A 12,663-nucleotide genomic window follows, 5' to 3' on the forward strand; every position below is an offset into this window, starting at 1 on the left:
CCTGTTAGTATCTTCACCGGGAGGACAGTTGAGGTCTCACACTTACTGCCCGAGAGTCAGTGTTTCTTTGAGGGGAGTAGAGTTCTGTACTGATCTGATGGTGCTAGACACCAAGGGCATTGATGTCATTCTGGGAATGGAGACTCTGGCCAAATGGGGAGTTCGGATAGATTATGCTCAGAGGACAGTCTTATTATCAGCTTCTAGTGGCCAAGAGGTTGTTATCAGTGCAGTAGAGCCTTCGGGTTTTCTTCATCAGATGGAGGCTAGACCCACGGACGGTATTCGCGTGGTGTCTGAATTCCCGGATGTCTTTCCGGATGATCTGCCAGGTATGCCGCCTGAACGCGCCATTGAGTTTTGTATTGATCTCTTGCCTGGCACAGCTCCTATTGCAAAGCGGCCCTACCGTATGGCGCCTATAGAGCATGAAGAAGTAAAGAAGACTATTGATGAGTTGCTAGCCAAGGGCTATATCCGTCGCAGCTTCTCTCCTTGGGCTTTTCCGTTGTTGCTGGTAGATAAGAAGGATGGCTCGAAGAGGATGTGTGTGGATTATCGGGAGCTGAATGCAGTCACTATCAAGAACAAGCACCCACTGCCCCGTATTGAGGATCTCTTCGATCTGCTTCGAGGTGCTCGTATATTCTCGAAGATTGATCTTCGTTCGGGTTATTTTCAGTTGAGGATCCGTCCTGGGGATATTCCGAAGACGGCATTCACCTGCAAGTACGGGCTATATGAGTATACAGTCATGTCGTTCGGCTTGACTAATGCCCCGGCTTTCTTCATGCATCTGATGAACATGGTCTTCATGGATTATCTGGATGTCTTCGTGGTGATTTTCATTGATGATATTCTGATCTTCTCCAAGACAGAAGAAGAGCATGAGGAGCATCTGAGACTCGTGTTGCAGAGACTGAGAGAGCATCAGTTGTATGCCAAGTTCAGCAAGTGCGAGTTCTGGATTGACGAGGTTCCATTCCTCGGTCATGTTATCTCTCAGGGAGGCATTGCTGTTGATCCAAGCAAGGTGAAGGATGTGCTCGAGTGGGAGACACCGCAGACAGTGAAGGAAGTCAGATCTTTCTTGGGCTTAGCCGGATATTATCGGAGGTTCATTGAGAATTTCTCCAAGATCGCGAAGCCTTTGACTTCTTTGCTAGAGAAGAATGTGGCTTTTGTATGGACTGATGAGCGCCAGATGGCCTTTGATGAGCTGAAGAAAAGGTTGACTATGGCGCCAGTCCTGACTCTGCCAGACCAGACGAAGAGGTTCACGGTATATTGTGATGCTTCGAAGGATGGTCTTGGGTGTGTTCTGATGCAGGAGGGCAGAGTGATAGCTTATGCTTCACGGCAGTTACGTCGGCATGAGCTGAATTATCCTACTCATGATCTTGAGTTAGCCGCAGTTGTGCACGCTCTGAAGATTTGGAGGCATTACTTGTATGGGCAGCGGTGTGATATCTACACTGATCACAAGAGCCTCAAGTATATTTTCACGCAGAATGAGCTGAACATGCGGCAGAGAAGATGGCTAGAGTTAGTCAAGGACTGTGACCTGGAGATTCACTATCATCCGGGCAAGGCCAATGTTGTAGCAGATGCTCTGAGCAGAAGAAGTTATGTCAACATGGTCGTGGCTTTCCAGATGCCTCCAGAGTTATGTGAGGAGTTCGAGCAGTTGAGTCTGGGTTTCTTGCATCATACCTCCAGTGCAGCATTTGAGGCAGTACCGACTCTAGAGTCAGAGATCAGGCAGCATCAGAAAGATGATGAGAAGCTGCAGGAGATCCGTGAGTTGCTCAAGAAGGGCAAGGCTCCTCATTTCAGAGAGGATGATCAGGGTACTCTGTGGTACAAGAACCGGATCTGCGTGCCTGATGTGCATGATCTCCGGAAGTTGATTCTGAGTGAGGCCCATGATACAGCATACTCTATTCATCCGGGCAGCACGAAGATGTATTATGATCTGAAGGAACGTTTCTGGTGGTATGGTATGAAGCGTTCAGTGGCAGAGTACGTGGCTATTTGTGACACCTGTCAGCGTGTCAAGGCTGAGCATCAGAGGCCAGCAGGTCTGTTACAGCCTTTGAAGATTCCAGAGTGGAAGTGGGAGGAAATCACTATGGACTTCATTGTTGGATTGCCTCGTACTCAGAAAGGGTACAACTCCATTTGGGTAGTAGTGGATCGTCTGACGAAGGTTGCTCACTTCATTCCAGTGAACACTACTTACTCCGGTGCTAGACTTGCAGAGTTGTACATCTCTCGGATTGTCTGCTTGCATGGTGTGCCCAAGAAGATTATATCTGACAGAGGGTCCCAGTTCACTTCTCGTTTCTGGGAGCAGCTCCATGATTCGTTGGATACGAAGCTGCGTTTCAGTACGGCTTATCACCCTCAGACAGATGGGCAGACAGAGAGAACCAACCAAGTGTTGGAGGATATGCTGAGAGCTTGTGCCATTCAGTACGGTACTAGTTGGGATAAGTGCCTGTCATATGCTGAGTTCTCATATAACAACAGCTATCAGGCCAGTCTGAAGAAGTCTCCCTTTGAGGCATTGTATGGCAGAAAGTGCAGGACTCCTCTCTATTGGGATCAGATTGGTGAAAAGCAGCTCTTCGGTCCTGAGATCATAGATGATGCAGAGCAGATGGTTCAGGCTGTGCGAGAAAATCTGAGGATTGCACAGAGCAGACAGAAGAGCTATGCAGATGGCAAACGGAGAGACCTGACTTTCAGTGTTGGTGACTATGTGTACCTGAAGGTGTCTCCGATGAGAGGAATTCACAGATTTAATGTCAAGGGAAAGTTAGCACCTCGGTATGTGGGGCCATTCAAGGTGCTAGAGCGGAAAGGCGAAGTTGCTTATCGCCTGGAGTTACCTCTCAGCCTCTCAGGAGTTCATGATGTTTTCCATATATCTCAGCTGAAGAGATGTCTGCGAGTACCCGAGGAGCAGGCACCCCTAGATGGAGTCGATGTCCAGGAGGATCTGACTTATACTGAGCATCCGGTAAAGATTCTGGAGACGTCAGAGAGGGTTACTCGGAACAAGCGCATCAAGATGTGCAGAGTTCAGTGGAGCCATCACAGTGAAGCTGAGGCTACTTGGGAGCGAGAAGATGAGTTGAAGAAGACATATCCAGATCTCTTTGCTAGCCAGCCTAGCTAAATCTCGGGACGAGATTTCTTTAAGGGGGTAGGGTATGTAACACCCTAATTTAAATTTCAGTATTTATTAATAAATTAATTGGCTTTATTTAAATTTCTAAGGTTTATTGTGTTTAGTATGGCATTTAATTCAATTTTGTTCCTTAATGATTAAAATTTATCATAGGTTTAAATTTTTGTTGCATTCATGCTGGTGCATACTTTTATTTGAGTGTGGTTTGAATTCAAATTCAAACTTTGTTTGAATTAGATTTAGATAGGAGAAAGAAAACCAGAAAATAGAAATAGAAAAGGGAAGAAACCCAAAGGAAACCCAAACCCAGCCCAACCCGAAGCCAAAACTCAACCCAGCCCGGCCCACTTTTTCCCTTCCCTCCCCGGGCCCGCTCGCGAGCGGCCCACCTCCTCCCCTTCAGCTCAACCCGGCCGGCCCAGCTCGCCACCCCCGCTCCTCATCCCGCTGCGGCAGCCCAGTCCCCAGCTCCAGCGCGGCCCAGTGCCCCCGCGCGTCAGCCAGCCCAGCGCCCCGCTCCCCCCTCAGCCCGCGCTCACCCGCGCCCCGCTGACAAGCCTGCCCCACCTGGCAGCCTCGTCACCTTCCCCTTTCCCCTCCGCTGCGCCAACGGACCCCGACCTTCCCGCCGTGACCCCTGCGCCGTGGCCTCCCCTCAGGCCCGCACGCCGAGGCCCGGCCTTTCCCTTTAAATGCGCCCCTGACCCTCTCCCGCACCCTACGCCTCCTATCCTGCCGCCCTAAACCCTAGCCGCAGTCCCAGCCGAGATCTAGCGCCGCCCGCTCTGCTCGGCCCCGCCGTGCCTCTGCGCCGCCGTGGTCCGGCCGCCCCGCAGCGCCTCTGCCACCGCGAGCTGCTGCATAAGCACCACCGCAGGATCAGAATCTTCCCCGGCCGCGTCTCCTTCCCTCTACCCCGCGCCACGCACGGGAATTTCTCGCCGGACCTCCACCGAGCCGCCGCGCCGACGAGGACCCGCCGCTGCGCTCCTTCCGCGTCGAATTAGACCACCGTAGGAGCTTCCCGAGGAGGTATGGACCCTCGCCAGCCCTTGTTTTCCCTTCTTTCCTCCCTCTGCGCGCGAGGATTTCCTCGCCGTTGCTTGACAGCGCCGCCACGCCGTGGTCAACCCGCCGCCCTGCGAGACCATAGGCCGTGTTAGGCACCATATTGGCTCACCCGTGCCGCATGGTTGCTTCCAGTAGCAAAGGTTGACCCAATTTCGGGCCGGAACCACGTTACCCCGGCTCGCCGGTGACCTGGGATCGCCCCTCACCGCGGTATGCCTCACCGAGCCCTGACCCGCTCCTTGGATGTGCCCAGGAGGGTTCGCCGTCGTGCCTACTGCCTCCCTGACCCTTTTCCCAGTCGACGTCCCTGTGGCGCCCTGCTTCAGCTTCGGAGAGCTTTATCGTATTTTGTACTTCGCTTCCGCTGTATCAGACATTTTGTCACTATTGTAATAAGTAACATTCGTATTCGCTTTATTATGTCTTTTTACGTGATATGTGCTATGATATACTGTTCATTCTGTTGTATATACGTGTGACTTGATCCTGGCACGTATATGATTGCTCGGTTTATGTTCTTTTATAAACCGGGTGTTACAGTACTCGACCAAAAAATTTCAAAATTTTTTTTGTGAAGTTCTATGGATGCAAACTTTCAAATTTCAAACAAGTGTTGGTTAAATTTCAAACATGATTATGCAAGATGAAAAGAAAATTTATGCAAGGAAAAATTAAACTATCCTATATGCAATGCAATGATGGATACGTGCCACGTACCTCATGGCGAGGACTCGGGTTTTGAGTCCGGAGCCGGACTCTCCATTTCTTTGGTTTGATTGTCGTCGCCGGATGGAGTCTTGGGCGATGACACTTTCTTCCGCCACACTTTCTTGGGTGTGGGTTGCGTCTCGACTTTTGTTTCCTATGAGTCCAAAAATTTCTTACGCTTGATCCATCATTTGGCATTCCTCTGATTGTGAAGCTTGATTTGCTTTGCTTCCTCTTGAATTCGTATCTCCTCCTGAATTCGCAGACATTCCACGAACTCAATGAGGGCTTCAATGTTAGGAAGTGACGGTTTCTTTGCCTCTTTCTCGGGTTTCTTCTTCCGATGGACCTCCTTGACTTGTGAGCAATGTTCGACCTTCATTTTGAAGGCGACCTTCTCCTTCTGACCATTAATGTTGAGCTGAATTACTCCAGCCCTGACATCAATATGAGCATTTGCTGTGCTCAACAATGGCCTGCCTAGAATGAGTGGTGTCTTGGTGTCGACTTCCATGTCGAGTACGACGAAGTCGACAGGAATGAAGAAATTCCGGATTTTCACTGGGATATTCTCTGCTATTCCTGCGGGATAGCGGACCGATTGGTCCCCTAGCTGCAAACACATGGCAGTACGGGCAAGTGCATGATGGTTAAGTTTGTCATAAACTACCTTTGGCATGACACTGACGCTTGCTCCCAAGTCGCAGAGGGCATTTGAAAAGTGTTGAGCCCTGATCGAGTAGGTGATGGTAGGGCAGCCTGAGTCTTTCTTCTTCACCAGGAGAGGATCGAGTATAGCTGCGTTACACTCTTCGGTTAACCGCACGACCTCAGTGGTGGGCAGCGTCCGCTTGTTTCCAAGAATATCCTTGATATACTTAGCATACGTGGGTACCTGCATAGCGTCAAGAAGCGGTATATTCATATATAGCTTCTTGATTACCTCGACAAATTTTCCGAATTGTTCGTCGGCCACTGGCTTCCTTATCCACTCCGGAAATGGTAAGGCAGTTGTGTCGTGATAGTTCTGTGAAGTTCTCGGGGGTTCCACGGAGTCTTCTTGGGTAGCAGAAGTGTTGGACTCGACAGCCTCCTCCTGCGCTTCGTCTTCAACTTCGGTATGGCTAGCGGTTACAGTCTTCCGCTGCTTCCCTGCATCCTGTGGGAAAGGTGGCTCTTGCGTGGTCTTACCACCAAGTGTGGTCACCACACTAACATTTTCTTTCGGGGGTACTTCCGGTTGCCCGAGTAGTTTCCCCATGTTAATGTTAGGACATGAGGATACAAGCTGAGCTACTTAAGTTTCTATTATTTTATTAAAGCTCAGTTGGTTCTTTATAACAGAATTAAATCCCTCTAGTTGTGCAGCCATAGATTTCAAAATCTTATCATTAGCAAGGAATTTCTTACTAATATTATCATTGATTTGCTTTTGGTCGTACACTAGGTCTTTTAAAGTGCGCTGAAAATTGTTATTGAAGTTCATACCTTGTTGACCGAAGGGGAGGTTGGGCTTGGAGTTCCAACCCTGCTGAGGATGAAATCCTGGGTTGGGAGTATTATTGGTCCCGACGAAGTTCGCATCCTCTTGAGTTAATGGGCACGAAGTGCCCGAGTGCCCAGTCTCGCCACATATTTCACATGTCATACGAGACTCCGAAACCTGATTAACCTCCTGGTGTGGAGATTCCAGCTTCTTCATTAGAAGTTCCAATTTCGCAGCTAACATATCAACCATGTCGATCTGATGCACGCCCTTGGGATGGACTTGCTGCCTTTCTCCTTTCCAACTTTGGTTGGAAGCTATCTTGTCAATCAGCGCCTTTGATCCCGCAACATTGAGAGAAAGGAAGGAACCACCCGCTGCTGCATCAATGTGGTCCTGGGCTTGCTGATTCAGACCATGGAAGAAGTTCTGAATGATCAGCAACTCTTCTATGCCGTGGTGTGGGCATGCTTGAATGTATTCCTGGAGACGCTCCCAAACTTCCGGGATGCTCTCATCCGGTAATTGCTGAATTCTAGTGATCCTGTTCCGGAGAGCGTTGGTCTTGCCCACTGGAAAGTACTTGGCTAGGAATGCATTCGAACAAGTTTCCCATGTCATGAAAGCTTCCTTGTTGGAATAGAACCACTATCGGTATTTACCGCCAAGCCTGCTCAGGGATACCCTTAGCAGTAAGGTTTGTAGGTAGGGATCAACGGCTCTGGAACTCGATGGTGCAAGGAACACAAAGATTTAGACACATTCGGGCCGCGAGTTGCGTAATACCCTACATCATGTGTGATGGTTTGTATTGCCTTAGGTGTTGATGTCTCTGGATGGGGTCCCTGCCCGCCCTTATATATCCGGGGGGATAGGGTTATATGGAAAGTCCTAGCCGAGTACAGTTGGAGTCTTTTTACAACACGATCGGGTAGTTTCCATTGTACTGCAGCTAGTTCTACACCTATTCGGGTAGTTACAAGGGAGGTAAGGTACATCCATGAGCTATCCATTACTCTAGAACATTCTATGTCTGTAAGCAGTCCCGCTGCCCCGGGTCTGACAAGCCCCTGAGCTCTTCGTAGCCGAGTCCTGCAGGCGTCGAGCACTTGGCTGGGCGTCTTTGAGTACTTCAAGTAGTCAGAACATCCTTCTGGTCCTTCAGATACGTCGAGTAGTCCTTCATGTACTTCCATTTGCTTCGAGGCTGTGAGGTGCTCAACCCCAAAATCTTGATCATATATGGTGCGCGAAGTACTCGTGCTCCATATGGAGTAGCCCCCAAGCCTTAGGTTGAATCGCAGAATCAGGCTGAGGGTCACTTTAGTCTTTTTCTTCTTCTTTATTTTTCAAAAAATTAGAAAAATAAATCTCTGATACGTATATTCCGCAGCCCCCGAGTCTTGAATTTAAATCCCTCCATTTAGATTTAAGAATCAATGTAAACTCGTGGCAAAAACTGAAAACTTCCCTGAAAAGGAAAGAATCCGTTGGCATCCCAAATATTCACAAAATTGCCCCCGAAGACCCTATAAAGCCAGTTGAAAACTTCCAAGGGTTTTACCCCTTGAACTCCTGGCTGCCGTTAGACTCAGATTCACATTCGCCTCTTCTCAATCAAAATCCAAAACCCCTCTCGTAGCCCCCGAGCTAAAACTCGTGACTGTGAGATGGCTCCCAAGAAGAACAAGTCCAAGAATGAAGAGGAAACGATCGCCAATATGTCCACAGGTTGGCGTAAAAGTAAGATGTCTGAATCACTGGTCCGGGAGTTGGAGAGTATGGGTCTCCTCCAAGAGTAGGGCGTAAGCCATTGGCACGCTGGTGAAGGAGAAGATTACCACATGGAAGGTACCCTTGAGACCATTATGTTTCGCGATTTTGTAGAACGTGGTCTCACTCTTCCCATGTCAGAATTTTTCTATAGACTTCTTCAGTTTCGGGGAATTCAATTACAACATCTTACTCCCCAATCCATTTTGCGTATTTCAATTTTCACTCACTTCTGTGAGGCTTTCCTTGGAATTCTTCCCCATTTCCACCTTTTTCAACATTTCTTCCTCCTTGTCACTGTCCCAAATGCCACCAATCCCACCGTCGTCGGGGGATGTGAATTGGTACTCCCTCCGGAAACACGAAGCGAGTACTTGGCTTATGATCCGGTGAATAAGGGAGCTGAATGGAAGAAGCTCTAGTTCCATGTCGGGAACTTTGAATCTCCACTTCCAGAAAGGATTGCTGGTGCCCCGCAAGTCCAAGAAAGCTGGTCAAGTAAAGGACCTGGTGGCAAGCAAGTTGAAGCCATTCTTCGTGCGATTGCCATTGTTAAGAAGAAAGGAGTCACTGGAGATCATGTGGTCTTCTCATTTAGCGGTCGCCGGACACATCCTCTCCAGCTGCGAAAGCATCCTGCCTTTAGATATGAAGGCATGCAGGATCCCACTAGGATGTCCCCAGAGCCAATGGCTCAGTCTGAAGTAATAAAGAGATGCTACAAAGTACTCGATAACTTCGACAAGTCTTTGACGCTTCCAACACTCTTCTCGGCACAAAATCCTCCCGAGAATGCCTGGGTACGTGTTTTGGATACCATGTCAAGTACTTGTAGTTAACCATTTTTGATCTTCTGACTAAGTATTGGCTTCTTTCTGCAGAAAAATTATAAATCCTGGTATTCTATGCCTCCGACTTCTGTAAATGCTGATTCTGACGACAGCAAGAAACGGAAGGTGGCTCCCGGTTCAATGTTGTAGAAGAAAGTTCCTCGTCTCGATGCCGGCCAGTAAGTATATAATATTTTGTTGATTGTATCCTGTTTGCCTCAGGTTTCTTATTCAGAATCTTGCTTGGCTTGGATCCAACATCTTTCGCCGCATGAGAAAGATCAAGTCCAAGACTTCCACAACTGGGTGTCTAGTGGTTCGGAAGGAACTAGTCGATCAGCCCCCGAATCTCCTATAATTGGGTTGATCGAGACCCCGGCTGCCAGTTTGCCAAGTGCAGACATAGCTGATAATCCAAGCGAACCAAGCCCTGAAACATCTGATACTCCTGCGGCTGCTGAAGGAGCCTCCAATGCTGGTGGACCTGGGAGTAGTGGAGCAGAAGGGTCAAAAGGTCCTTCCGTTCGACTGGTACCATTCCAGTCTATGCCTCAGTCAGCCCAGGAAGAGTTGGGAAAGGAACTATTTGATGATCCACTGTTGTCTCTAGATAACATGAAGAAACTTATAGATTGTATGCAGTGGAGCTTTAAATTTACCAAGGTGAGTCTTCTGCCGCTACTTGTCTTCATCGAGTAGTTGTTGATGTCTGACCAGATTTGCCTTGTATGTCTCAGGATGTAGCCAATCGATCTTTCTTGAAATCTCATGCGTTATATAAGACTGTAGACAATCGGAAGATCTTAGAGGAGCAAAAGGCCATGATTGCCAAACGACTGGATGAAGCCCTTGGTCCTTGGAACAAACTTTATAAAGCAAGTTAGCAGCATCATCTGGAGGTTTGTGACATGAAGCGCCAGATCAAAGCTTCAAGACGAAAATTCCAAGCTTCAGAAGCAATTGCAGAATGCCCAAGCCTGTAAGCACTCGATCTTTTGTCTTGATTTTGCTTTGTCATATCAATTTCTGAGATATCTTCCCATCAGGTTCTCCGGAATACCATACTCGACTAATAGTAGCAGCTCAAGATCTTGTGGATGTGGTTGATACTGAAGAAGAGTCGTCAAGTAGCAAGTCCTTGGTGGAGCGTTTGGAAGAAGCTCTCTAGAAAATTTTTGATGTTATGACGGCTACTTCCAAGAATTATCTAACCCACATGATAGGAGCTGTCAAGTCATACTTGCCTCGGTTTAATTTAGCTCTGATAGCTAAAGGAATAGCTTCCAGTTGCTCTGATGAGAAATTCCGAGAGTATTGTAAGGAATCAGAAGTGATTGCGGAGGAAATTCTGAAGAACATAGCATAGTAGACTGCTTGTAACAACTCTTATAATCTTCATTGGATTCTTGTTGTTGTCCATAATTCGTATCTGTTGGTGTGTCTTCAGAAGCATGATCTAATACCGTAGGATAAATATGAACTAATCGAGTAGAATACTTGAATGGAGTAATCCTTAAAGCTAATCATTTAGGGTGAGTCCCGTCAGACTACCCGATTTGAGAAACTTGTAAAGGTATCCATAAACTACTCGAGCAAGTGAATAGTGTTTCCTTACCAAGGACTGGAGTAATCCGTAAGACAAAACTGTTAGGTTCGAACCCCGTCGGGTTGCCCAAGATGTAAATGTCATAGGGATATCCAAGGCTTACTCGAGCAAGGCGAGTAAGGTGTCCTTTGACCAAGGACTGGAGTAATCCTTAAGACAAAACTGTTAGGTATGAACCCCATCGGGTTATCCAAGATGTAAATGCCAAGATATCCGAAACTTACTTGAGCGAGACGAGTAAGGTGTCTAACTTGTAGACTGGAGTAACTACTAAGATTGACCTATTAGGGCGAACCCCGTTGGGTTGCCCAAGATGGACAAAATATAGTAGTATACATGACGTACTCGAGCAAGCGAGTAGTTTTACCTTTACAACTAGGCTGGAGTTTCTCATAGTTGACCTGTTAGGATGAACTCTGTCGAGTTACCCAAGATGGACAACTAGTAAAGGTATCCAAACACTTTCCCGAGCTAGGCGAGTAGGTTGTGCCCTTACATTAAGGGCAAGGATGCGGCTTGTGTAGTTATCCTGATGGAGAACTGTGTAAGCTATCCTGGACTGGTGATGCTGTCAGCTAGAGAAATTGCCTTTAATGTAGTCGATATGCCAATAAAGACGCTTGCTTTATTAAAGAAATCAACTGACTTCACCATATTGCTTGGATCAAGGGTAGAACTTGCGCAAGTGCTCAATATCCCAGGAATTCGGTACCTCTTTGCCATCTGCATCAGTGATTCTGTATGATCCTGGTCTTGTAACCTTGGTTACGATAAATGGTCCTTCCCATCTGGAATTTAACTTGTGCAATCCTGTCTCATCCTGGATCCTTCGTAGAACTAGATCTCCAATGCTGAAGGATCTTTGCTGGACGTTGCGGTCAGGGTAGCGTCTGACTCCTTGAAGATATCTAGCCGATTGGGTTAGAGCGTTGACTCTGGCCTCTTCGACTGAATCTAACTCGAGTTGTCGAGCTTCATCTGCTTCTCCTTCTTGATAAGCTTCCAGTCTTGGAGATCTCCACATGATGTCTACCGGTAGTGTGGCCTCTGACCCATAGGTGAGAAAGAAAGGAGATTGTCCAATTGCTTTGCTAGGCTGGGTTCGCAGCCCCTAGACTACATGAGAAAGTTCTTGAATCCACTTGCCACCTTTCTTGGTGTTGGCATTGTAGAGTCTGTTCTTCAAGCCGTCAAGTATTAAACCATTGATTCGCTCAACTTGTCTGTTTGCCCGAGGATGAGCTACTGAGGCATATTTGACCTCAATGCAAGAGTTGTCACAGAAATCCCAGAAAGATTGTGACATGAAGTTAGAACCAAGATCTATAATGATGGTGTGAGGAAAGCCAAATCGATGGATAATGTCAGAGATGAAATCCACTGCTCTGTCGGATGAGATCTTGACAATGGGCTTGTACTCGATCCACTTGGTGAACTTGTCGACTGCTACCAGCACATGATTGAATCCTCCTGGAGCTACGGTTAAAGGTTCGATCATGTCCAAACTCCAACAGGCAAACGGCCATGATGGAGGGATTGTTATCAAGTTATGTGCTGGGACGTGAGTCTTCTTGCCGAAGAACTGGTAGCCAGGGCACTGTTTGATCAAGTTTTCTGCGTCCGAAATAGCTGTTGGCTAGAAGAATCCTGACCTATACGCCTTGCCGACTAGTGTACTTGATGCAGCGTGATTACCGCAAACTCCTTCGTCTATTTCTTGGAGGATGTCTTTGCCTTCTTCAAGGGTAACACACTTCATGAGGATGCCTGAAGCAGAGCGCCAACGAGGACCAAACCCTTGCTACGCCTGATGATGCGGGCAGCTTCAGCGTTTTTAGGATCAACATGTGGTGAAAGCTTGAACTCCTTGATGAAGTCGACAAACTGAGTCCGCCAATCTACTTCAATCATTAGCACTTCTCTGACTGTGGCTAGGGCCTCCGTGTCAGTGGCTTCTTGACTTTGTTGCCTGACTGATGGGTGGTGAAGTTCA

The 12,663-nt window shown here is 47.7% G+C and overlaps 1 non-coding gene across 1 annotated transcript; it reads left to right on the top strand.

Annotated features, from left to right (window-relative positions):
• Positions 1 to 6,912: 6,912 nt before the first annotated feature.
• On the top strand, positions 6,913 to 7,019 carry LOC120657761. Its single transcript, XR_005668300.1, has one exon. It is a non-coding gene; the product is annotated as a small nucleolar RNA R71 (small nucleolar RNA).
• The last annotated feature ends 5,644 nt before the right edge of the window (positions 7,020 to 12,663 follow it).

The sequence above is a fragment of the Panicum virgatum genome, chromosome 1N, assembly GCF_016808335.1.
Source record: "Panicum virgatum strain AP13 chromosome 1N, P.virgatum_v5, whole genome shotgun sequence".
In the NCBI taxonomy this organism is placed as follows: Eukaryota; Viridiplantae; Streptophyta; class Magnoliopsida; order Poales; family Poaceae; genus Panicum; species Panicum virgatum.